The sequence below is a fragment of the Pteropus medius genome, unplaced genomic scaffold, assembly GCF_902729225.1.
Source record: "Pteropus medius unplaced genomic scaffold, Ma_sr-lr_union100, whole genome shotgun sequence".
NCBI lineage: Eukaryota > Metazoa > Chordata > Mammalia > Chiroptera > Pteropodidae > Pteropus > Pteropus medius.
Window position 1 is genome coordinate 5,131,570 of NW_024342475.1, and position 27,850 is coordinate 5,159,419.

At 33.1% G+C, this 27,850-nt stretch overlaps 1 protein-coding gene and 1 pseudogene across 7 annotated transcripts in view; one reads left to right on the forward strand and one right to left on the reverse strand.

The window, feature by feature from the left end:
- Positions 1–27,850, forward strand: part of NALF1 (NALCN channel auxiliary factor 1) — a 538,865-nt gene that overhangs the window by 281,371 nt on the left and 229,644 nt on the right. The window lies entirely within an intron of this gene.
- On the reverse strand, positions 16,513–16,631 carry LOC120605409 (uncharacterized; annotated as a pseudogene).

Genomic DNA, 27,850 nt, shown 5'->3' on the forward strand with positions numbered 1-27,850 from the left:
AAATGGTTACTTAGTCAACATTATGCATTTGGCATGTAACCTAGAATTTCCAACTGAAAAGTAGAATTTCCACTGCCTTTGAGGCAAAGCAACTTAAAAAATACTTTATTGTATATAACCTTTAGATATGACACAGTGATTTAATTTTAATAGTTTATGGACTCTGTTGATCTATATTTCTCAAAATTTGTGGAGTAATACTTCTAGTTTTGAAGAATTGCTTTTTAAGTGCTTTATATTAAAAAATGTTTTTAAGTGACCATATATGAGGATGTTTTTTCTGTCATTAATTTATTGACTAAAATAATTAATATAATTAAAAATCAGGTATCTTCTCAGTTTTATTCACAATTGTGTTGATTTTTTTCTTTGTTGACGTATAGTTGTCATTAAGACTCCATCATAGTTATGTATACATGTGTGTTAGTGTATATGTGTGATAGATATGTACATATATACACACATATGTGATGAAACATTGATAACATTTAAAAAATTAATTACTACTACTATTTCTACATGCATTTATTCTCATCCAATTGTTCTGAATGAAAACTACTTCTAACTATTCTCTCAACAGTTTTTTTTGGGGGGAGGGATTAACCTAAAAGAATCTCTTCTAGCCTCTTACAGTATGGCAATTGTCATTGCTATTTTTATTTCTATAGTTGAAGAAACTTCAACTTATGGTTAAAATGATAATATCAACAAGAACAAAAATCAAACTGCTGCTTAATATTTTCACAATCTGTGTGTATTCATTCATTTTTCTTCCCTTCATAATTATTTTGCATAATCATTTGCAAGGGTCTACTAGGTCTGAAATTACTTAATTCCACATTGTTCTCCTAATGTCTTCTCCCCACAATTTTCTCTTCTTAAAATTACAGCAATAAATATTACCCTTTGATCATTAGTCATCATATTCCCATATCTCTTTCTGCACAAAACTTGCTTACTCTCTGAAATCCTGCCCAAATTCAATTGACTTTTAGAAACCTGAAATCATTTTTAATAATGATCTGGAAGCAGACATCTCCAGGACATTCTTATTTTCTTCAACATAAATTGTTTCTATTTTCCCACAATTTTTTCCCAAGATCTTCAAATTTTTCTATAGTTTCTCTTGTGGATCCAACAATAGGAATTTTTCTTTGAGCTTCCTATAATCTAACACATTTTATCTGCTTGACTTCTTTGCCATGTCATTAATATATTCTCACCTTCTCTTTTGATATAGGAATAAATTCATCATCAGGTATAACTTTCTTCATTTTTCCTTGTGTTTTTCACATAGATTCTGTGTACAGGAGTATTTTATGTGATTTCTCTTTAATTATATAATCAATCTCTCATCTACATAAATGAAACTAATAAAATAAAATCTGATTGGCTTCATCTTATTTTTTTTGGATAACAATCAGAACTTGGAAGGCAATCAAACAAGATAGTTGTACTTCATAAAACAAGAGCAAAGATGCTGATTAGGAATCAGATAAAGTTTACAATTGCTGATTTTATCTGCATGCATGCCGATTCGTGATTTAGTTGTTTTGTTCTATTTAATTGTCAGGTGCAACAAAGACACATTTAATCATTATTAATTACAGGACTGCACTTAGGAAAGGTGCTGTATGTATGTGAAGGTACTCGAGGTCTGGTTCCTGACCCTGGACTGTTTACATTTCATAAGGAAGGTTTGCATGTACGCAAATACCTATAGTATCAATCAATTATAGGAAAGCTATATCTAAAGAGAGTTATTAATTTTGATTGCTTTGATTCCAAAAGCCTTTATTGATAGAGTAGCATTGGATGTAAATCATAAATCATCTAGAAGGAAAGTGTATACCAGGTTGAGGGAGTGACTTGTCCTGAGAAGAGGAGATGACCTTACTGATCAGAGTTATTATTTTGTAAGGAGAACACCTAAGATGCAGTTATGCCAGATAAGATGGAAATATGACAGCATTATATAATCAAAGGCTCTACACATGTGTTATAGCTTTAACAAAATTATGAAATATTGGTGATCCTTGAAATGATATATTATTCCATATTATTTACTTTTCTGTTATACAAATGCTATTATTTAAATAAAACAGAAAGACTAGTTAACAGTATCCATAGTAATTAAATAGTAAAACTAATCAATCAAATATGTATAAAATATAACAATATATTTGTAACTTTTTTTGTTCTTAGATACAGCAATTTATTTTAACTTTTTGTTAAATGATTGGATATTTATTTGTGACAACATAGATGGACCTCGAGATAATCATGCTACGTGAAATAAGCCAGACAGAAAATGTTGAAAATCACATGATATCACTTATATGTGGGATATAAACCTAAAATCAACAAATGAACAGGACAAACAGAGACTCGTAGACATGGACAATGGACTAGTGGTTACCAGAGCATAAGGAGGAAAAGGGAAGGGGGAGGTAGACGGGGCAAAAACATTTAAATCATTTCTTCGATTAAAATAATTAATTAGTTAATTAATTAATTTTAAAAAATTAAAATATTTTGTTGCCTGTACAAAAAATATGTAGGCTATATGACTGTGTAGTCTTAACATTTATAAATGCAAGAATTTTAGAAAGGAAAATATATAAAAATAGGACTAATTAATTAGATATTATTTATCTGTAATAAAAATACTAACTTGCTGTTTTCTGTTTCATAGTACAGTAGGGTATTTTTACTCCTTGTTTCTTTAACCAGTAATTCTCTGGACTATCTACAGCCTTGAAGACATCATTCTTTTCTTTTGTATAGTGGTAAAATTGCATACAGTCAAACATAAATTTCATTTTGACTTGCGGTTCTGCTCTTATTATAGCTGCATGACAGATTCCTCGTGTCAGTCCTATGTGATGACATCAAACTAAGCATCCTTTTCACAAAGGTATTGGAGCATGGGATACTTAGGATTTTACTTATTGGTAATAGCAGGTTTTAGACTTGTAGAAATTAATTTCCAGCTATCCAAAAATGCTCGTCTACTTTGTACCTACAGGTTTGTTTTGGTAGTCCAGCTGTTTTTCAATTAAGCTCCTTATGTCTATAAATTCATCATACCAGCTATCTGTGCCTAAAATGCTTGGCATTTTTAAGCACTCGAAAGCACATTGGATAACATCACAAGAGAAGCAGCTCTTTCTCAGGGAACAGGCTTTGCAACAAGTAAAAGGTAATTTTAACTTGTGAAATCAAAGTTGGTTTCCAAATAAGTAACGATTTTAGTAAAGAAATTAAGAAAGAATTTAAATGTGTCCGCCCTTTTCTAGTAAAATTTCCATCTAATTCTTAAGCAGTCTTGTTCCAAAAAAAATCTAATTTTTTTTTTTCCTTTTGAGTTTTTGTCACAGCTTACACATAGCATTGAATGACTCGAGTGCAGTCAGTTTATCTCTTTCTAGGTGCTTTTGGTCTTTTCAAAGATCATCAAATGTTTTTGGTAGAGTGGCATATATAATTCTATTTTAAGTAATCTTTTTCTCTATTCTCATCCTCAGTGTACTTCCAAATCAGTGAGTGACATTCTCCTTTTCCCACACTCTGAAAGTATAATCCTATAGCAGATCAACATTTTAACATCTTTTCTATGGCTGACAATCATAATAACCATGTTGTCTGTGAGTATGATCTCTTTCCATAGCTCTTGAGTTCAAAAAAACTCTCATTAAGTGATTTTGCATGCACTGAGGCAACCGAAGAGTGACTGACCAAAACTTTCACGATGAAAGCCTTAGTGTCACAGGAATGCAAATCACACCCATTAAGCAGTGTTGTATACAAGGCAAAGGGGGCATTTAGAAGGTAATTTGATGGGGAGGGGAGTGAATAAAGAGTTTATAGTCTGAGTGGAATTTACTGAAATTTTTATTTGTGCTTTCTGCCACATATACAGATAGATGAGCAAAGTCTAGTATGCATTTGGACAATATATCAACAACCAACAAATTTCTTTTTGTTTTCTGTGCTTTTATTAAAATCTTCATAGAAGTCAGACTGCCAATTTAAAACTCCGTTTTTCAGAGCAAAATATGTTAGAGCTAGGAAGACCATTTTTGACATTTTTGTTGCTTGATTGGACACATCATTTGATGTATTACAGAAAGATGATCGTTAATAAGATCTGCCAAAATTAATTTTATGTTGTAAAGGCCAGTATATCTGTTGTCATTCACCCATGGAACAATTTAGTTGCAACCTCTGATTCAGGAAGTGGTAACTTGGTTTCATTGAGCTATCAAGAGAATGAGATGAGAACATGTGTTTGAATAATATAACAATGTTTGTGTGGTGTGATAATGTGTATTCACTTGTGTAGTACATGCAAACTAATTAAATAGCTGCTACGTTTCATTGAATGTTGGTGTCTTTTGGGGAGACAAAATATTTTGATTGACTTAGAAACACATGTCTGTCTTATGCTGACACGAGAGGTTCAGTCTCCACAGGTTTTCACATTCCCTTTTTCACCGTACCGAAAATCTATTGTGAAGCATGCGCTCTTTTGGTTATTTATCTTTCTAATCCAATTTTATGTATCCTCTCACCTGTCATTAAAATACCATTGTTGTTTAGCCTTCTTTTTCAGTGATGTCTGGATTGCGTTGCCTTAGGTATCACCATTATTATTTTCACTATGTGAACTATTGGGAAACATGGTCACAATATTAATTATGTTAAAAATTAAACTAGTACTGTCTTGATACAAAGCATAACAGTTAAGCAATACTCAAAAAAAAAAAAAAAAAACAGACTGTTAAGACTCATGATTACAATGCACTTAAGTTGTATCCTTTGGAGTGATGCAGCAATGGATGATCCAATACTGTGAACTGCAAATCACGGTTGTCAGTATCAGCAGTTGGGTAAAAAACAGCAAGAGGGACCATAGAAGGTGAATCATCTATGCTACATCCATTTGAAACTGAAAACAGCACTGCTTCCAGCTCCTATATTTGGGGCCAATGTTGGAGTGCCGTACTTTCCCCTGCCATCAGTACACATCATCAAAGACTGTTGTCTTAAGCTCCGTATCCTGGAACGTGTTTCCTGGGATATGGGACTCCTCAGGAAAGGCAAGATGCTCTGCTTGGGGAGCCGAACAATTTGTGCATCTTGAATGCTTGAGGGTTGAGAAGGTCCACTAATGGTTTGAAATCTCACAAGTAAACATTTGTTCTTTTTAGCTTAAGTTTTTGTGCTCTGCTAAAATGTAAATATTACAAAGAGATATGAAATATGAATATTACCAGTTGTTTATCATTATTTTGAATGAATTTTCCAGAGAATGAAGCATGAGATTTCGGGAGTTCTTTGAGCAGCCTGGTTTATGGGATGAATTGAGCAAATCATCCATAACTATAGAAGGGGGGTCTGGTGTATATAGACAATCTTCCCCATATCAAAATATTGCCTTTGATTCTTTCCTTTCTAAAAGTTCTCAATGCCTTCTCTTTGTTTTGTTGTTATTGTTGTTGTTTTTTATTAAGAATGAAATTTTAGCATAAAGAAAGGAATGCAGACTCTCCAGCAAAAGATCAGCTGGCCTTGGGAATGGGGATGAAGTTGTTTAAAGTCAACCAGAAGATTAGAAAAAATTCTAGCTCCTGTACTAGTAAGGAATGAGTAGAACAGATAAAATCTGAAATTAATTTTAGTTCTTGTCCTCAGAAAGCTTATAGTTCACTATGGAGGAGCAAATACTATTTTAAAAACTACATAGAGAACATTTATCATTCCAGCTGTGATAAGGTTGCAAAGGAGAAGCACATGATTTTGTGAGGTGTAATAAAAGGCAATTGACTTGGTCAGAGTGATCAAGGAAGACTTATCTGGGAAGAAGACCACTGAGCTAATGTTTGAAGAAAGATCAGGAGTTACTTAGACCAGAGAATGCAATTTAGGCCAAAAGAACTGCATGTGCAAAAGCCCTGTGGTGAGAAGCAGTATTCTGTTTTACAGGGATTGAAAAAAGGCCAGTGTGGCAATAGATATAGAAGAAGTGGGCATGGTGAAAATAGAGGTGGGTAGCTAGCTATAGGTTAGGTCTCTGTGCTTAGTTGAAATTTTGGGTGTGTGGTTTTTTTTTAATTTTATTTTATTTTATTTTTTCCTTTATCAAGAAAGTCAACAGGCTTCTCTTTACATCAGACCCTTTCTATTTGGAGTCACTCCAGTGAGTAATAACACCATTAACCCTTCTGTCTACCTTCTTGTTGATGTTAGCTACCCTAGCCATGGTATTCATCTGCCCTCTTAATGTCAAAAACAGATTATTCTGTCTACCCAGATTCTTGTGGTCGCTTTCTCCCATTAGTTTAACCATGGCGAGAAGTAAATTCAGGTCTTTTATGAATACTTTTTTGATAATGCATCACATTCATCTCTTTTTGTCATTATTTCTAAAAATTAAATCTCAACGCTTATCAATATTCTGAACCACAATTGTTAGACTGATTTGTAGGCAAGCAAAATAGTTAAATTCTGATGCAATCAACTAATAATCTTCTGCATAGTTCAGAGTTTCCTCTAATATATTTGTTTTATTTTTGTTTTATTTTTGTCTGTCTTTTTCCCCAACCCCTCAGAACACTTTTTTTTTTATTTCTAAACTTTGCTAACTGTACATTTTTCTGTAGTCAATATTGGTACAGATAGAAGAAAGATACTCTAACATGGTGGCAGACCTAAGAGAGCCTGACTTACCTAGTTCTAACACTAGTCTAAATGATATTAATAAATTTACTTTATAAAATAAATTTTACTTTTTATTATTTCTTTCCAAGGTTGTTTTCTGTGTGCAAATTTTCTCAGGTAATGACCTTTCTGGCCATTCGTTGTAATTTTTACTTTGCCTGATAGCACTGAGCCTCAGCTTTGAAAACCTCTTCACCACTGATTTTAATTTTCCTCACACATAAATAGAAATAATATCTTTTCCTGCATATTATGAGAAGATAAAACCATAAAGGTAAAATGTTGGTTATGAAAGTATGTCATATAATTCTAAAGATTATAAAAATCTTTATAATGGTGGATTATCTTCTATTACATAAAATTCCAGTGATAAAGTCTCTAATTCATCCATTTTTAATAACAGATTGCTCCATTTTTCATAATTATTCTACATATTAATATCATTGTGAAGTCATTTCAACAGCTGTCTCATTTTGGTTACAGATGTTTTATCCTCAAAGAAAATGAAAGTGTGTACTTCTATTTTTTCTGGAGTTTTGATTGAACCAGTTTTGAATCTAAATAACTACAGAAATATCTAATGTTGCTTCTCTGCGTAGCACATTAGCCGAATCTTATGTTAAACTTTTCAACACATTTTATTCCTTTGGTATCTAAGAAAACACCCTACTTGTAGACGGCAAAGAATTGTTAGAAAAGTAGGAGAGAGACAAATAAATAGCCAATTATAAAAAAATACTGTAGAATTGCAGTCCTAGAATTATGGATGGGATATTATAACAAGCCATTGGGAGAGGCAGTGAAGGCTTCTTTGAGGAGGTGATCCATGAAGTGAGGATTTATAGAATGAGAAATTTAAGGAGGCAGTGATGCAGGAGAAAGCACAAGAAAATCTATACATTCAAGAGTAGGTAAATGAGTTTTTAGACTATCAACTTGGTACTATGTCTGGTACCATTGGTTCTCTGTGTCAGGGTAGTCCAATGTGACAGGTTAAGTTTAAAACAGCACTCTAAAAATAAAGCAAAGATACATTTGCAGTTTACTAGAGTGCCTTAAAAGGTATATGTTCCCAGATATCATTTATCAATATAACAATAATGGCAATAATAATTATAATTATTATTATTCTTTAAAATAATTGATCCTATCATTTCTTCACTTTAGTACATATTATTTTTGCCTTCAGCTTTTTTCTCTTTTTTTCCTTTCTACAGTAATCTTTGTAAGAATAAATTAAACATGCACTATGACTTTCATACTGTTTCATGTTTAGTAAAAATTACGGAGTTTTGAAAGAGAGTATGTGTACCTAGAGGGTGGTAGTAAATATGGGGTAAACTAGAGACAAATGAAGTATATTAGCAATGGTTTCTGATGTGGTTATTTTGATAATTTTCAAATTCCAGTTATTTTTTCTGCTTTTTACAGTTGAATCCTTAATCTTTTCAGAAGTAGAGGATAGGGCCATCCTAACTCACATGACACCTTTGGGACCTGGATCATAGACTCTCTTTTAGTGGGCTCAGTCCCAAGTGGCTGGCCTTCAGCTTCTTCCTGTTGTCTTGGAAGGGCACCCTGGACCCTCTGAAACTATAAATTTAACTATAAATGCAGCATTCTATACTTTTCTGGAAACTGTCCCTTTTCTTCAGACATCATTCACCTTTTTCTTTTTATTTTCAGACCTGGAATCAATCACCTAGAGGGATCCCTTGCAATGTCTGTCACTCTTTATAACTGAGAGAGTCATTTGTATGTGACCCATTATGGGAAAACAGAAACTCTTTCAAGCCTTTGTAAATATTGTGAATCATAACCCCTGGTTTGCCACTTCTGCTCTACAAAATGTCATTTCGATTAGTTTCATCTCAGTTGGGTGTTAAACTGTGCTGTGAATCTACTCAAGACATCTTCTCTGCCCTAATTTTGTTTCTTTCTTCTTCTTAAAACAAATATCTCCAGCTGTAATCCACTGGCTTTTTGGACTTACAAGGCTTTTGTTATACATGACTTTGTTGTAGAAAGTTGTAGCGCCTTTTTAAGTTGAGTATGTAAGAGATGTGGCTTAATCTTGCTGAGATAAAACAGTAAGTTAGGGTAGGGACATGGGTGTTTTTGTTTCTGGAAACTTCAGTGTCTAGTCAACACTATAAGGTTTCTTTGCAGAATAATTAGGAGTTGAGTTGAATCGACTAAACATTTTTATTATTCTCTAGTGCATTAATTATATTATCATTTACCATTTCTATATAATAAACTTGAAGAGAAACCCCCAAGCAAGTGATGCTTATATAGATAATGATACCCCTTTTTAAATGAGATGTCTTGCGGAGAAATAATAAAATGTTACACAGTTTGTTATCAAATGGATACACATTTCCAACACCATGGTTCTACCATGAGACATAAATGTGTGTTGAATTAATGAAATTGTTCTTTAATTATGCAAGGTTTTTATATTGTCAGTTATAAGTCCCATATTTTTTCATAAAGTGCTTCTATTTATTTGTAGATACTTTATCAACAATATATTCACCGTCCAAAAGAATAAGACATACCCATATACCTGGATACTTACTTCCCAAGTCTACAGCTTTGTGTGTGAAAATTACCAGTGGTTTGTTTATTCCTAGTTATGCCCAAGTAATTTTCAGTTATCAATATTCTCCATCTAGAACTGAAAGTCTATGAATTTAAAAATAAGCCAGTTTTTTGAGTTGCCACAAATGTGTTGAGAGAGACTAGATAGTAGATAATACTCTTCATCCACAGAAGGTTTCAAACTAATCAAATGATGTTTAGAATAGTTTTTGTGTTAGGCTTTGGAAACATACCAGGAACCACACAGACAGGGTTACTGTACTTGAAGAATTTATATTCTATTCTACATTATTTGCTACTTTATTTATAATCAGCTCTCCCTTTTTATGAGTTGGTACAGGTCTTATTAAAATTAGGTCTGCAAGTTTTATGGATAGATATAGTTTTAGGGACATATGCCAAGTTTACTCTTCACATGCAACATATTAAGAAAACAGTTATATTATTTCTCAAAACATTTAACTACTGTGAAAACAATAAAAAAAAATAACTGTTTTGCACTGTAGGCCAACCTTATGAACCAAGAGAATAGATGTTATTGCAGATCTCTGAAGCTTTGGAATGCTGGGAAACATGAAAAGATCCAATGGGATCCAAGTATTGAGCTTGTTGAAGCTCTAGCAGAGGTACCAGTAAAGTGTCTGATTAATTTTTATTAACTGACAATCACTGAGAGAGGCCATAGTGAAATGCACTGCTTTCATCTCTTAAAGAAACGCAGATACCATCAAACTGGCAAAACCTTCTTGATGGGGAGGGTGGCAATTACCCATGAAACCTTACTTGATAACACTTATATCATAGCTGCACATTAAAATTTGCTGAAAAATAAAATATTTTTTAAGGCTTATGTGAGTTAACTAGTGTTTATGAGGCCACCAGTTCCTGTGAAGGTATAAACAGAAGCAGAATTTGATATTCCGTCATGTTCCACTGGTCTAGTACTTTGATCACTGGAAATGCCCTAAAGACAGATACTCTGCAATGTGATCCCTCTGAGAGGCTTTCAAACTAAAAATTCATTATGACTATGAACTCTAGTTTCTCTGAAGACTTTCTCTGTTTGTGTCCACGAAGTTCTGATTTGAAATATAACAATTACCTTCTGCTGCTCTAAAGAAAGCTGCTCTTAGGGCTTCTTCATCACATCCTTCTTTTAAAGTTTAGAATTCTGTACAGACAGCAGAATGTCTTATGTTCTTCTCATCTTTTTCTGCCTGCTACAAGTGTGCTGTATTGCATGCAGGATATTAATGAGAGCTGCTAATGGATTAGAAGCATTTATTCAAAGGGGCATTCATTCAACAGATATTACTGGCTGGCATGGGAAATCCTAAAATAGGTTGTAAGAAATCCTTGTAGAGCTTTGCTTGTTCTTCATTTAACCTCGATGAAGGAGAAGAAAAAAGAAGGAAAATGAAGAAGAAAGATCTCAGTCCAGAGCACACACTCTTCCCCTGCCAAATCAATGGTTCTCCTTGCCAAGGTCCTTTGGGGATTTCAAAATACTAAAGAATAATTTAAGTTTCAGACATCTAATGTGTTCTCGTGATTGAAAATATGACCATTCCCTAAAGTAATTTTCCGGAAAGTGTTTATAAGGCAAGAGAGTCACAAATGGACAAAAAAAAACTAGTTCAATTCAATATTGAATATAGAATATGCAGAAAAAAGTAGATAATTCATTTTTTAAGAAGTACTGTAATATATAGGGATATTTCACACATATTTATTTTAATTACTTTTCTGCTTTCGGCGAGCTGTAATGAATGATGAAATTCTCATTTCTTTTTTGGCTTTCTACGCTGTGCTATAGTGGTTTGGGGAAAAAATTAGATTTTAGAGTTCGAAAATTTGCATTTAATGTTGGCTTTTTCATTTTCTTGCCTTGGGACTGTGGATAAAGCATTTAACCTCCAAAATTGTGAAAGGAGGGAATATTAATAATAATACCAGAAGTACCTATTCCTTAGAATCCTTGTGAGAATCATACAAGACTTTATATATACATATAAGTCTGTGAATGTATATGCATATTTTTTTAAAAACCTTTTTTAACTAGAAAGATTTTTCAGTTGTTATATTTAGGTACCATATTTACATTTATGTAATTGTTGTCTTTTATAAATGATATAGTGTTGTAATATCACAAGTGTGAGAATTTAAAAATTAGGTTCCAAGCTAAAGCTTCCAGTTTTTTCTATGTTACCTCATTCTGATCTAATATAATAGTAATAATTTGTTCAAAGCTCTTTGAACAAAAATTGCATAGTTTAATAAATTGTAACAGTTCTAAAAATAATCTGATCTATTTTTTTATAGTGGTTCCTTTGAAGTTTTGTGTCTATAAATCAAAAAGTTAAGAAATATTCTTAAAAGTAGCTGCTTTCATTGCTTTAATAAATCAGATTAGTATATGTTACAGGTGGAAATCTGATTAGATGAAGACCAAACATACATTGCATTTTATCAAATCCAATACACTATCAATTATATAAGAATAAGGAAAAAAATCCAAAGATAATTAAAATGTCACAAATTATTGATTTTATTACATGGCTAGATTTCAGAAATATGGTGGGTAAAGTTGTCTTGGAGTCAAAGAAATTTGAGACATGGAATGAGATTTATATGAATTTTATCTAAGTTAGCTAAAGCATCCATTGTGCTGACTATACAATGTCCATTCATCTATTCATTACTATAAACATTGAGTATGTTTGTTATGTGCAGGCATGATGCTAGATGAATAAAAACAGATACAGTCCATGTGGCATATTGTATATGGGAGCTCATGTGCTATTTGGCAGGTAGACAGTAATCAGTAACCTACCAATAAGTGCAATATCTGACACTCCAGAACTATTTAGTAGGGGAGAGAATTTAGTATGGGTTACTCTCAGCATGAATTGGGGAAAGTCTCTCTGGGAAACTTACATGGAACTGAGGCCAGGAGGATGACAAAATATTTATTGAGAAGGGGAAGAAGGAGATCATGATTTACCTTTTCAAATTACTATTTATAAGGAACTTTGCCACTGTCGCTAGGGAACTGCTTTAGGACTCTTCACTCGTATCCTTCTCCTTGCTTGATTAAGTCCCACAGTTTGTCTTCCATGTATGACCACTATCCATTCCTCATATCAGTCTGGACCAAAGTGCATCTCTGTTTTCCCAGGACAATTATTCAAAGCCATTTCCTAAGCTGTTGCTGAAAACTCATTTAATGTATAGTTTTCATTAATTATTTCTCATATATTTCTGAGACATGTATTTCTCATATGTTCTGCAAAATGTGGGTGTCCACTTTACTTAAAATGAAACTTGCTGCAGTTTCTCTGTCTTTATCCATTTCTTTTTTCTTATTCAGATGCTCTGTGTTCTATATTTGAGTCCTCTGCTACAATGTAAATATAGAAAGATATAAAATTTCTTTAGTTGAAAAGTAACTTCCTCATTAGGGTCCCTGATTATATTATTCAGGGTTCTATAGAGAAAGAGGAATAGTAGTGTGTGTGTGTGTGTGTGTGTGTGTGTGTGTGTGTGTGTGTGTGTGTGTGTGTGTGTGTAGGTGGATGGATAGATGGAGAGAGGGAGAGACATTTATTTTAAGAAATTGGCTTATGGAATTGTGGGTCTGACAAGTCCAAAATTTGCTGGGCAGTCTGGCAAGCTGGTGATCAGGGAAATGTTGATGTTGCAATCTTGAGTCCAAAGGCAATCTGCTAGCAGAATTTCCTCTTGTGGTTTCTTAAGACATTCAATTTCTTGGATGAAGCCTACCCACATTATGGAATGTCATCTGCTTTGCCCAATGTCTACTGATTCAAAGGTTAATATTATGTAACAAATATCTTCATAACAACGTGTAGACTGGAGTTTGATCAAATATCTGGGTACTACAGCATGCCCAAGCTGACACATAAAGTTAATTACCACACTGAGATCATCAGTGTCATGCAGATGGCAGAAATAACGATAATTAAACACTTTCCCCATGACCTAAGTCAACATCCTCTACTTCTGCTAAAGCTTATGGTATTTCAATGACTTGATCATGTAGGACCACTTAAAAATCACAATGTCATGAAGCAGAGGATTCCTCTCAAAATTCCTGATTCTCCACAGCCCCTATCAAATATCACCTTTTCCAAGAAGCATTGGTTAGCTGTAAATTAGACCCCCCAGTCCTTCCATTTAACCCTCAATAACACATTCTTTCCCTTGGATTTTTCACTCATACTGCTTCCCCAGAAACTCTTAGACTGAAGATAGTGTGTCTTTTTCATCTCTTATCCTCCTGGAGCAGTACCTTTCACTTAATAGATGTTTAATAGATAATATTTAATTAAATTACAAAATCAACTAAAAAGTCAAATTCAGTATATCTGTTTACATATTTTAGAGAGAAATAACATTGGTTAGTTCAGTATGCTTTTATATAATAATAACCTATTTTTAATAAGAAAGAAAATATCACTAGGCTTTTTTTCTGTTAGAATTTGAAAGGACAGTAGATTATTAAATCATTTCAGAGATTGTGACATACCTTTGTGACAAAGATTTAGCAAACCATTTCAAGATAGTCTTCCATTTATTAAGACTTTTAGGTATGGAAAATTTTCATTCTTGGAGAGAAGTTTTATGATATGAAACCCATTCAATTATGTATGCAATGAACATTTTTCCTTCACTAGCTTTCTTTTGGTCTCAATGACATCATAATGCAATTGCTCTCTAATGCACTAATCAAACTTTTAGCAACCAGTCCAACAGTTATGTTTGTCAGATCGGTTTAAATGTAATTAGTAAAAGGGAAAATCTTCAACCTCAAAGAACCAGATGCAGCCTCAGAACTTCTTTGAATGGTCAAAAGGACTAACATATTCTGATACTGATCATCTTCAGTAACCTCAGAGGAGTACTTCAGTATCAAATGATCAAAGTTTTTTCTGCCTTTTTTATTTTACTTCAGTGTTTTTGAAGAATGCAGCAGAATTAGTAGATATATTAACCAAAGAATATAGGAATGCCTTCATAAACATGTTCGTTTAAAATTAGAGATTTACATCCATGGCCATGCTACCCTGAACAAGCCCGAGCCTGTATGATCTCGGAAGCTAAGTAGGGTTGAGCCTGGTTAGTACTTGGATGGGAGACCACCTAGGAAGACCAGGTACTGTAAGCGTAAAAAATAAAAAAAAATAAGGGATCGTAAGCTGACAAGGTCTTTGCAATCTGTGAGGGCAACCAAAGTTTGCCTCACTTAAAAAATAAATTAAAAATAAATAGAATTAGAGATTTAATGGCAATCCTACTTTTAGTGACTATTTAAAGCTCTAGATTTTACCTTATCCCATGTAATCTCTATTCAAATTCTAAAATATTTTATTTTAGACCAGAATTTAAAGTACAGTAGGTTTTTAGTATAAACAGATTTAACTATCCTATAGAGACCTCAAAGATCCATGACATGTAGCAATTTGGAATTTTACCAAAGAACAAATTTAAATCAAAATACTGCAAGACAGATATGCTAGAATGATTTGGTTAATGAATGAGTTACCATATGAATGACTTATTAAATGAATGACTTAGCTAATGAGTAAGCTTATCCTCCAGAGAGGAAAAATTAGTGTTGTTATTAAAAGAGGGTGTGCGAAGTCAGCATGCCTGGTTTAAACTTCACCTCCTCCAATCACCAGCAATGTGTTCCTGGCCCATCTACTTAACCTCTCTAAGCCTCACTGTCCCCCACCATAAAGTGGGACAACACCAGCAGAAGTACCTCTAAAGTAGCTTTCAGTTACTCAATTTGGCTTTGAAGTTTTGTCTCCATATTATGAGTAAAGTAATAACCTTTCACTGACTAGTATATTTGGTTCTTTATGAAAATTGGACCCTTCGAAACATATTTTTTTCCCGTTTTACATCAAGCCACAAATTCCTTAAATGGGTCATCTTCCTGAGCTTATGTCTCACTTAGTCTTATAATACCTTTCATGAAGGTACAATTTAAAGAGAGAGAAAAGGGGAGAGAGAAAAAAATGGGGAATAGTTGAATGGAAATAATTGTGCATGATTTTAAAAAGATGATTTATTCCTTCTACAATATTAATTTCCTCCTGAGTTCTTGGAAAAACAATTCACGATGACCTAAAATAAGTTACCAGCAAGTTTCAAATATATGACTATAACATTTCATGTGTCTAAAATACTGTTTTACAATAAGCTAAAACTGTAGGAGCATAAGATCCTCCTTTAAAGTCAAGATGTTAATTAGTTATGCATATAATTAGAAAGGAAGCATTAGCTACTGCATTTTAATTTTTTTTCTGGAGCATATCTCACTTAAAATCTTATCTAGCCCTTTAATTGAGTTTAGCAATTAACTATTTAAATCTTTTATTCACCAAAGAACAAAAAGTCACAACTATGAAAGTGAATACATATAGAATATATGCCGATGATAAATGTTATCTATAAAAATGCTTGTGTGGAGGAGAGCAGGATTCAAGTGGTTATCTTTTGACAGATAGATTAAAGTAATAAAAATATTTAAAATATAGAAAATTTATGTAATATTGATATTTCTTTAATATGACTATGAAAATAAAATAAGACATGTTTTATGAAACAAAATTATTTATGAGACTAATAGTTATGGTATCAGGAATTTTGAAATTTTGATTTTATATTAGATATCATAAGGATTTTACATTGCCAATTCGGATGGTCAGATATCTAGGATGCTTTGAAACACTCGAAGACCAGGGCAGGGAGAGAGGAAACCAACCAGGGTGTGGGGTGGCCATTCCTCACCTGAACGCTGACATGAATGGTACCTTCTTCAAAAGGCTAGAACTAACAGTATAATTGACTCTTTTGGCACTCAGAACTCATTTGAATAAAAAAAGTGACTTTGATGTGAACAATTTTTACTTTACCTGTTTCGCCAGGTGCTCTACATGATAAAACTCTAGAGAAACCAGAACTAACTTTCATGGAAAGTCAGACGTTATTTCATTTTAGGATCTGGAACAAGTAAATTTGTTTTAAAGATTCTGTATATTAATCAAATATATATTTTATTTTTTTAATTTTTTTTAGATGAGGCGACTCTTGGTTGACCTTACAGATTGCAAGGACCTTGTTGGCTTACCATCCCTTATTTTTTATATTTTAAGCCTACAGCACCTGATCTTTCTAGTTGGTCTCCCATCCAAGTACTAACCAGGCCCGACCCTGCTTAGCTACCAAGATCAGACAGGATCGGGCTTGTTCAGGATAGCATGGCTGTAGACCTCAAATACATATTTTAATACTTAATATAACTATATAAGATACTTATATAACAGTGAATTTTTGCGATACCTGTCACTTATTAAATATTCAGTAAAGACTGGCAAATATTGTTACCGAGAAACTCACGTAACTGTGCCTTACCTTTCTTGTTACATCATATTTATAAATAACATATTTGAAAATAGTATTATATGAAGTATATGTATTTCAAGGTTACTACAATAGGGGAGAGAGGCCAGAAATCAATATGAATTCAACTCTGCTGAAACAAAGGGCTGAAATGTTTTATGAGCTAGAGAACAAGGATCGTAGGCTATCTGAGTTTGCTAATTGTTCCTATCCAGAGAATTAGTAGACTTTCCATGATGGAAGATATTGTCACAACTTGTAGCTACTCAGTGTAAGAGTTAGGTCCCACCCCTCCCCATAGAGAATGGGATGTTGAGGCGCAATCTTCTTTGCTGACTATATTTCAAAGAGATAGCCCCTGGATCTTTGAGGAGGACATTCCTGGGTAGTAGAAGAGGAAAGAGGCTTTTACACAGATTTACATCTCAAAGGGGCAGAGAAAGTACTTACAAGTTTTCTAAAGTGAATGCTTTAAGACAAGCGGGGTTAGGGGCCTAGAATCAGGAAGGAGGCTGTCTGAAGTTTTGTCCTGTGGAAGATACATTAAATCTATCTTGGCCAACCACCAAAGTGACCTCCTGACAGAGCAAAGCTCAGTTCTTTACCTCCACTAAAGCAGACCACATGACAAAGTCTGTAAGTGCTTTAAGAAAGAGGAACCCACTGATGGATATTTACCGGCTTTTGAGGTCTGGCCTTGAGTTACAATGACTCTTTTAATGCAGGGATCTGATTGGGATTGAGCTGAATGCATGACCCTGTAGATTAAGATTGGTGGATTTAGAAAGATGAGGGTCTTGAAGCAAATATTTATTAATAAAGTTGTTTCATTAGAGAATAGAGCTTGTTTGAGCAGTCTGTTGGTTTGGAGAAAGTTTCTGATGCAAATGATTAAGTTTTTTACTGGTTTACAGCCTATCTTCCTTGAGCAAGCATTTTCTGGAACAAGTAATAAAATCATAATAGAAACCGTTAATCTTGGTCCTGGTAATTAAACTGGGAGATACCTTGAGGTCAATTCTTAGTGGTTAATTGAACATTCAACTGTATATATTTTTTTTAATTGAAATAAAAGACAAAGGTGGTTTTCATTTCACTTGGATTTGTTTCTTGACTCGGTTTCCCTGACTACAAATGTCATTGGTGCATCTTTAAGCATCGCATGAAAATACTTTTTATGGTCACAGTAAAATGATTTGTATTTTTAAAGGAATTATTGTCTATGTAGTTGCTCACCTAAATTGTTAACTTACAAATTAATTGATTCCTGAATTTCTTAATACCTCTTGGTTTATTACAAGAACACTTGTATTAATTGAACCAGCAGAGGGTCTCAGTGGTTGCCTCTGCTAGCACAGAATTTCTACCAAGTGAATCCATTTAGGGATTCCTATATATATCTATGATCATAACCCACTGAGATGGAATGCAAACTCCCAACTCCACATACTTAAAGTGAGATGTACTTGTATACAGAATTAATAAAATGACCAAAAGTTAGCTATATTTTATTCACTGCTATATGAAAGATTAAATGTTGTTGATGGCTTGATACTGTCCAGGTATCAAAAGAATACTTTAGAGGTCTTACTCTTAAAATGATCATCAATTTGCTTGTAATAGATTAAAATGATTTGATTTAATATTTAATATTATCATTGTTTTTTTTTAAACACAGGATTACATACTTTTGCAGCCAATATTTAACTTAATTCCTTCTTACATGTTATGCATGAAAAAAATAATATGTTCAAGTGGAGTAGGATGGGAGAAATCAGACATAAACCTGTGTATCATAGCTCTTTATACCACATAGCTTGCGAATTCAGTTATCTCATTTTATAATCACTCTCTTTGGTAAGTGGGTTTGTATTTTAAAGTTCAGAGCTCAAGACAGGTAATTTGTGTCCATAAAATGTCAAATCAGGCATAAAGTGGCCTGCCATCTGTGAGGACTTTCTTTGTAACTAGAGGATGCCACTCCTGAAAGTAATTGTATTAACCCTAAAAGCTTTCAATTTTGAAATATCTATTTCTTTCTCAGACTCAAAGATAGACTGAGTATTGATTCGTTTCTCAAAAGAGTGTGGTTGTCTGCAGACCTAGAATCTCCTCTTCTCAATGAGTCCGTCCCTAGAGGCATCCTGTGCCAGTGATTTCTAGGGTATCGGACTGCTTCCTTTCTCATTCCTGCTAGCATTTCTACTTTTCTTTTATTTATTAAAAAAATACAGGGAAAAAATGTATTTTTGCACTGTGTGAAGGCTTTGAGTATGTGTTTCTCTTTATGTAAATTTCTACATAGTGTTGATTGAACAACTCTCAATAAAGAGTTCTGTGAGGAAATAATTTCTCCCTCAAGCTCCATTACTTCCTGATTTAATTGTGTCCATTTCATTGAACTGATAGAGATAATAATTTCTCTGAGAATTTCTTTAGCTGCTTCTAAAATAAAATTACATTATAATTATACTTATTTTCATTAGTTTATTACTCGACTTTTTAAGGGCATCTTTAAAACATTGAGAGTAAATTCTTATTATCCTAAGAATCTCTAGTAAACTATTGTCAAGATCAAGAACATCAGGCATTTGGTCACCTGATGGTATTTAAAACACATGTGAAAACAAAACATTGTATGTGGAACCCAAGAGGGTAATAGCTTCCACATGCATTCAATGAATCACAGCTGAATTTTGTTTGTCTCTCACTTTTCAGTCTCTTCTCTCAAAATCTAGACCCCTTCTAGTTCTTTAATGAGAACCTTTTGTTCTCTTTTTCTGGATAGTACCAATTTCAGCTATTGTGCCTAGAGATCCATGAGTTTGTCTTTCAACACCTCCAAGAAGGGTGACTAACTCTATCAGCAAAGTTTAGATAAGAGTGGCTTCACTCAGATAATATATTCAAACACTTGATGTATATATAGCTCAGGTTGGAAAATGCACACTAAAGTAGAATATCTTGATGAAGAGGAGGAACTTAGAAATCTTTTTCATCGCTGTGGTTTTTAAATATAGAGATTTTAAAGTCACATTTAAAAAAAAACAAACAATATATCTGTGAAAGTAAGAACTTGGTAAAATTTTATTGAAAAACCAAGCTCAAAATCAACAAGATATGCCATATTTTATATTTTTTAATTATGTTCACACTTTTGTATATCTATTGAACAATTATCAAATAGATTAATTTCAATAGCTGATTGCACATGTTAGTATGCATATTTTAATTCAACATCATACAAATATAACTAGAAAATAATTATTTCCTCTCACTATTAGTATTTCCCTCCTTTGTTTCCAAAATGTTTTGCTCATACTTCCATTCTTCAACTTACTCATTATTATAATTATGTATTTATACATTTGATTCTTTCCTTATTATAAGATCAGTAATTTGTTAAAAAGGTGTGTTATATGTTTATTTTGTCCAGAAGTTCTAGGTGTTATGTATTTGAGATTTTAAAACTATAGCTGGTCAACGCTACTGCTAAAAATAGATGTCTATTCTAATTTTATTTCATTTTATTCTCATGTTTTTCTTATAATTACCAACATTAATATGAAGAAACTTAGGCACAAAATTTTAAGTAGATTAACCACTCTTGACCAGTGTGACAGATAGAATTGAGGCTATAAAGATTTAAAGCAGACAGTCTCAGCTTTTATTTCCTTCTGCCATATTCCAGAGTTAGGTGTTACTTTCTTTCTTATCCAAATGTTAAGGTTTTTGAGAGTAGAGACAAAGACAGCTCTTTTTTTTTTTTTTTTTTTTTTTTGGTACCTGTAAATATCTATTGAATAGAAACAAACTTTTTAGCATAGTGGCCCCCATTTTCCCTCAGGTAATTACAAGTAAATTTTAATAAACTAGGGTTGGATTAAATTGAAGCAAAAATCACTGCAGCTCACCAGAGTGTTTAGCATGTTTCTTCTTTGAATTGTAAAATACATTGACAATTTGTTTCTTATTTGCATTAATCAAGTACATTTCCATTCTACAGGACAGAGGTAAGGAATAGTCATATGACTTTTCTTAGCCTGATAGTTATTGACTTTAATAGTTCCAGAATACTGACGCTAAATTATATGAAAATTTTACTGATGGTTTAAAGTATTTCAATGATCTTATTTGCTTCCCATATAGTAATTTCCCCTGCTAAATGCAATATTTTTTTCTTTATAAATGTAATATTAATGATATTAACTCCTTTATTTTCATTAATCATAAACATTTATACCATAAGAATTAGAAGAAGGATTTCAGTAGCTTGATTTCACAGCAACACTCAACAACAGCAAGTAGGACTAAATATGCTGCTATTCTTTCATAGGTAGGTTGTGAAAAATGTATTTTACACAGAATATGGAGCAGTAATAGTTATTTGAGAGAACTGGAGGCATATTTTTTATGTTAGTCTTTCACTAATAAAACCATATATCTATGTGAGGTGCCAAAATTTTACTGATTTTAACTTGGTATTTATCATTTATATTTGTAATAGGAATGTCACCAGGATTCACCTACTTCCATGTCAGCGTGGAAAGATGTGACCTGCTCTGTAAATTCAAATATAAAGGATTCACACATATGATTCAAGAGCATATTGAAGTAATAGATGAAAAGAATAAAACAATTTTTAGGAGAGATAAAGTGGTAAAAACTTTAATGTCCAGTTTTGGTAGGAGAGTGAGTCAGATCTGTAAGTAATTACTATGCAACATCATCAGTTAAGTGCATATACTTTTAATCATAAAAGCTATACATTTTTTAAAAAATCATAAATCAGACTTGTGATTTTATGCTATAAATAAGAGTTTAAAGGTTTAAAGTAAAGGTAGTACACAAAAATCTGAATTGAATTTAAAAAGGAAAATGTGACCAATAGGGTCAATCTTTTGTGAAAAATAAAGACTACCTTATAATGACTGTGTAAGAGAAATCAGATAATTCTTAGATTATTTCACTCACTTAAAATTTCATACTGCATTTATTTAAACCATGGCCTGATTTCTCAAAACATAAAAATTGAAAGTAAGTCTCATAAGACTTCAGAGCTCACAGCATGATACATTCTTCCATCTCCCTAATTTTGTTACTTCAATGTAACTTTGACTCTTCCCTTCTAACAATGTGTTCCATCTACGCCATTGTCAAATGCTCATTTAAATTTCATTCATTTTCATGTATAATAATAATAATAGCCAAATATCACTTACCGATTGTTACATATCAGTTACTTTAATGTCAGTTTTTAAAATGTGATTTGGTAAATTAAAATTTCTCTATTTTACAGATAATTGTTACATATAGAACTTAGGTAACTTGTCCAAGATAACACAGCTAGTTAAGTTGTAAAGTTGGGAACCTAAGCCACCTGTCTGGATGTGAACATGGGTTTTGGTGTCAGCCGGGTGGGTTGGAATCTAGGAAGGTTCTGATTTACTGTTCTTAGCTTAATTAATAGTTCCTTTCCCCAAAGTTGATAGAACATTGTTCATATCTCTTTTTTTATAATGATCAATGATTGAAATTATTTTTTTACACAGCAGTCTTCCACAACTAGATTATGAACTCCTCAAGAGCAAGAAACTGAGCCTTACTTATTATGCCAACAACAGGCACAGTTTCTTGTTTGTTTTAAGAGCTCGTTAACTATTTTTCTTCACATTTTTGGAAATCTTTTCCTTTTCTTTCCCCCATTACCTGTATAAATATAATGCATGCTTCTTCCCTTCTCTACTGAATGTTCTTTAATCTATGAAAATTTTCTGCTCTTCACAACCACCATGCATTTATTTTGAATCTCTATAACACTACTTTTGTCACGTGTGATAAGTAACTTATTTTCAATTACATGATAGTATGTTTACCTTTACATATGTTTTATTTATCACTCTAAACTTATGCTTCTCAGTTTATAACTTTCGAAGGCAAAAACAAACAAAAAATCTTTGTCTTTCAAATTGTTCAGTATGTCAATATATCTGTATCATCTACAGGGTGAAGTTCAAAATTTGTCATACACGCTTTTTTTGTCAAGCACCATCTTTTCCTCCCACCCTGCTCTGTACCTTTTCCCAGGTATTTGCAATTTCTTCAGCAGATCACGTAGGATGAAAACTCCATGCCCTCCCAACCCCCAGGATAGTAGAAAACACATGGACTTTATAGTATAGCAGACCTATCTTGAAATCTTACATCCATTCCTTCTATGTGTTTTCCTCATTAGTAAGATGAAAATGATAATTCCTGCATCAATGATACTGTGAAGACCAAATGAAATAATCGATGTAAAATCACGAAGCATTGTTTTTGATATGAGTCATAATGAGAATCTCCTTCCTTTCCTTTTCAAGATTCAGATCACACGCATCTCCTTCTATGTAAAGTCATTCCTGAATCTCTATGGAGAATTCTCTCTCCTTTTGTGCTTGCATCTACCCATATGCATATCCATGTCAGGGGTCCCCCAGACTACCCACAGTTTGATGATTCACTAGCAGGACTCACAGGACTCAGCAAAGCTGTTATTCTCATGGACATGATTTCGTACAGTGAAAGGATACAGATTAAAATCAGCAAATGGAATAGGTACATAGGGCGAGGCTCAGGAGAAACCAGTTTCCAGCTTCCAGGTATCCTCAACCAGAGAAGTCCTGTAGACAGCCTTCATTCTCACAGCAAGGACAAAACAGCATCTGCAAAGTGGTGCCAACCAGAGAAACTCACTGAGCCTTGGACTTTGGGTTTTTTTTTGGTGGCTAGTCACACAGGTATGTAGCACTTCAGTAACTGCCCTTAGTTACTCAGTCTCCAGCCCTCTAAAGGTCAAACCATTTATATTATGTGGCCCAGGGCCTCTGGCATACAAAAAAAAAGGCATTTAATATGAATTACATTGTAAGCATAAACTATCTGGTCAAATCACTGATACCTGTGGGGCAGGGCCTCAGAGATACCTAAACACTGTTATCAGGCAGGATCTTCTAAGGCCTGAAAAGTTATGCCCCAGGAACCAGTCGGGGGCCAGTCCTCCTGAAATAGGCCTTTTTGAGAATGTGCAGAGCTTAGACCAGCTGGGCCTCCTGAATGAACCCTTCATTGCAAACTGTGTTTTATTACAATAATTTCACATGCCTTTTTCTTCTACCATATCACTACTTACCATTTTATACTCAGTCTTCGTTGAGTGGTTGGTAAAATACATAAATGCATTTTAAAAAACCCCTAGCATGACCTAACATTTCTTTACAAGTGTGCAATATTCATTATATATTTATCGGTACATAATTGATAATAATAATAGCTTTTTTCTTTTATTTTGAGGAACCAGACAAAATATGACCTTTAGATTTGTTCACAAATTTTCTATTTTATTTCTTTAGATTATCTGAGAGCCTTTCAAAGATTGTTGGTGATCTGCAGTTACATTAGAAAGCAAAGAAACTCTGTATCGATCTTTACTTTAACTTGGAGTACACAAATGGCAAAATACATGCATTTATGGATAAACAGAGAAAACCTTCCTTAGAAGGATTCAACCTCAGCAGAAATATTGGAAATGTAAGGATCAAAGCCAATGTGTGCAAAACCAAGGAAAATATCTAAATGTTAAATAAATGACTGCCAAAAGATATGAATGGAGCTAACCTGCTGCTGTTTCAAAACTCAGTCTTTTAGATAGTTGGAAAAGGCTGGGATCTGAGGCCAGAGAGAGAGGAGGGAAAAGAGTAAGTCCATGCTGCCAATTTAGTGTTTCATTGGATCGTAAAAACATCATTTAAAAATATGTTTTGAAACATATAGAGTATACTTAGTGAACACCAGGCACTGAAATGGGTAAATAAAAAGAAAAAAAGAAAACATAATTTCTTAAAAATGTCTCCCACTTAACTGGAGATAAAATCCGCGTGCAAAAAAATGGATACATTTTTTATTCTTCCTACCTCATCATGGAAGGGAGATGTCTAGAGTGTTTTTATGTAGAACACAGGGTTTTGGAAGTTAACTATAAGAAATGTTTCTAAAGTATTTTTGTAGATCTTATTTTCTTCAACTAGACTGTATTTTTAGTTCATAAATAACATTACATGTGAATGTTTATGCAAGTCATAGCATGATTTCACCTAATTTTAATTACTTCATGTTAATGATAGCTTTCATTAATACAAGGACATTTACAATTAATATTTAACTTTTTTCTCTTCAGCGAGAATACTATATATTTTTAAATTTATGTTATTAAATCTAATTTCTTTTAAAAAGTAATACAAATTATTTCTACTTTAAAATATTAATGATAAATCTGAGATTTTGGGGCCCAATCTATATCTTTGGTCTTTACTTAGCCTTCAGATTTTTGTGTTATGGACCTTTTTAACAAAACAATCCTCTGAATTTTGGTCTCATAGATGGTTAGTTGAAATCAAGGCAGTTTTCTCTGATTTTATACTTTATATATTTTATAAAGTAGATTTAGGTCCAACATTAAATATTAAAATAAGTGTCCTCATGTGCCAACTGATTGCTTTTTAAAAATAGGATTATGTTGAAGACACTTTCAGGGTCATATAATTTTTTCTAATACCCATGATTAGATTATTCTGCCATTAGTCAAAAGTGTTCTTGCATTTAAAGGCTAAATTTGATACAGTCTATAAAGAATCTTCAGAAAAACAGTAATTTTTAGAATAATTTTGTGAGAAATATGAGTTGGGAGAAAAGCAAAATAACATTAAGAAAATCTATGGTAACATTATTATTATACGCAGTCTGGTATATATGATACCAAATGCAACTATCTGTAAAGTTTTAGACCTGCCATATGTGCCACCTCGAAAAAAGATGAAGCACCATATCAAAATCTATCTTGAGATTTGCCAGTTGCTAAACAGACCAATACTTTGCTTCACCACAGAAATCTGTGTACTTTTTGCAGAAATTGAATTTGATGCCTAGGAACATATTCTATAGAACAACAAGCCTAGAAAAAAGTAAGCATATTGGAACAGAGCACACCTACTCCTTCAACAGAATAATAACCTGAATGTCATTGTTCATAATAGTAGAGGTAGGTGCCGAGTCTCAGACTTTTGAGATATGTGTTACATTAGAAAATAATTAGATGTTATGTAAAGAGTCAATAACCCTGGTCGCTGCACTCCCATCTACAGTCCCTCAGGGTGCAGAGTCTGGCTAGGGGACTCACAGCTGTGCCTCTTGGGGATAAGTATGGAGGTTGTGAATCCCTGGAGATGTCTGGGCTTCTGAGTTTTTAATTTATCATCTTGTCACCTCCCACTCTTGCCTCTTTGGGGTTGAGATGAAAGAAGTGAGATATAAAAGAATATTCATTTCACTTTTTAATTAAACATTTGGTTTGGTTCCAAAATACAAGATGAGACTTTAGTTCATAGGCACAGAAAACTTGTCAGAAAAATGGTAAAAAAAAAAAAAAAAAAAAAAAAAAAAAAAAGGAAAAAAAAAAAAGTTAAGCCTAGAAAGGATATTCTTACACACAAGGGACTTTTATTTACTTTTAATTCAGTAGAAAAATCTCTGCTTGCAGGGCCAAAAAGTCCTCATATACTGCAGTCTTGGAGTGAGACCATTTCTTAAACTCAGTCAGTGAAAATAAGTGCAATATACTATAAAAATGTACAATATTATTATGCTCTCTGATGAAAAATGTTTTCTGTTTTTACATTTATGTTGTACAACTTATCAATCTGTTTGCTTTATTGTTTATTCTTTTATATTTTGGTTAGAACAGCTTTTCCCGTTGCATGTTAACAAAATATCTGTTTTTATTTATTTACTTTTATGTTTTATCTTAAATGCTTTTATCAATTTATAGTTATTAGCTCTATAGTATAAATGAAAAGTTCTATTTTTAAAATAATTTATGCTTATTTTTCATCAGTATCTCTTCTTTGGTGAAGTGGCTGTACAGATCTTTGCCCATTTTTAAATTGGATTCTTTGTTTCCTTTGTTGAGTTTTATGAGTTCTTCGTATATTCTGGATTTTTTTTTTTAGATATGTGTTTTGGAAATATGTGTTTCTCCCAGTCTGTGGCTTGTCTTTTCATTCTCTTAAGAGGGCCTTCACAGAGCAGAATTTTTTAACGTTAATAAAGTTCAACTTACTATTTTTTCCTTCCTGGATCATGCCTTCCGTATTGTGCCTAAACTGCTCTTAAAAATAATCTATTAATTTTAAAAAAATAAGCAAGCAATAAATATTAAATAATCTCTCTCTTTATAATGAAATACCACTTTTGTCGTAGGCCAAAAAAGAAAACTTAGCCCTGAGTTTTTTATTATTTATTTCCATGTGTCTGGCTTTGTTCCATTGGTATACTATGTAGAAATTTTAAATTTAAACCTTTTAAGAGTGGATAAATCAAAGCAGTCTTTCTTTATTAGTCCTTCAAATATGTTGAAGTCCAAAGAAGTTTTTAGAACTTTAAATGTCTTCCTGTTGAATTTCATTTTGTGCTTGCTTCCTTCCATTTCTGTTCTTTCTGTCATAACCTGTAGAAATTAATTTTAACCCACGGCAAGCATTTTCTGCATGTGAGTAGCATCCTGTCTCCTTTCAAGTTTTCTTCCATCATTCTTTTTCTTTTTTTTAACATTTTATTTTATTATTAGTTTTAAGTATACAGAACATTGGTTAGACATTCATATAGCTTATGAAACGACCCCCCCCGATTACTTTATCTTCCCTCTGGCTCTCCACCTACCCATACATTACTGCTGACTGCATTCCCTGTGCTGTGCTCCCCATCCCCATGACCGTCTATCAATTACTACTTTATATTTCTTTAACCCTTCACCCATTCTCTCAACCCCACAAACCCCATTACCCTCTGGCCATTACCAGATTGTCCTCTACATTTGTGAGTCTGTTTTTGATTAGTTTGTTCTTTTTGTTACTTAAGTTTGGTCATTGTCACGTGTGCTCCCCATAGTCTCTGCTACTCCGGAGTCTGAGGCAGCCTGTGGCTCTTGGCACTTTCACACACTATTTCTTCTGTCTGGACTGTCTTTTATTGTTTCCTTTCCTTCCTTCCTTCCTTC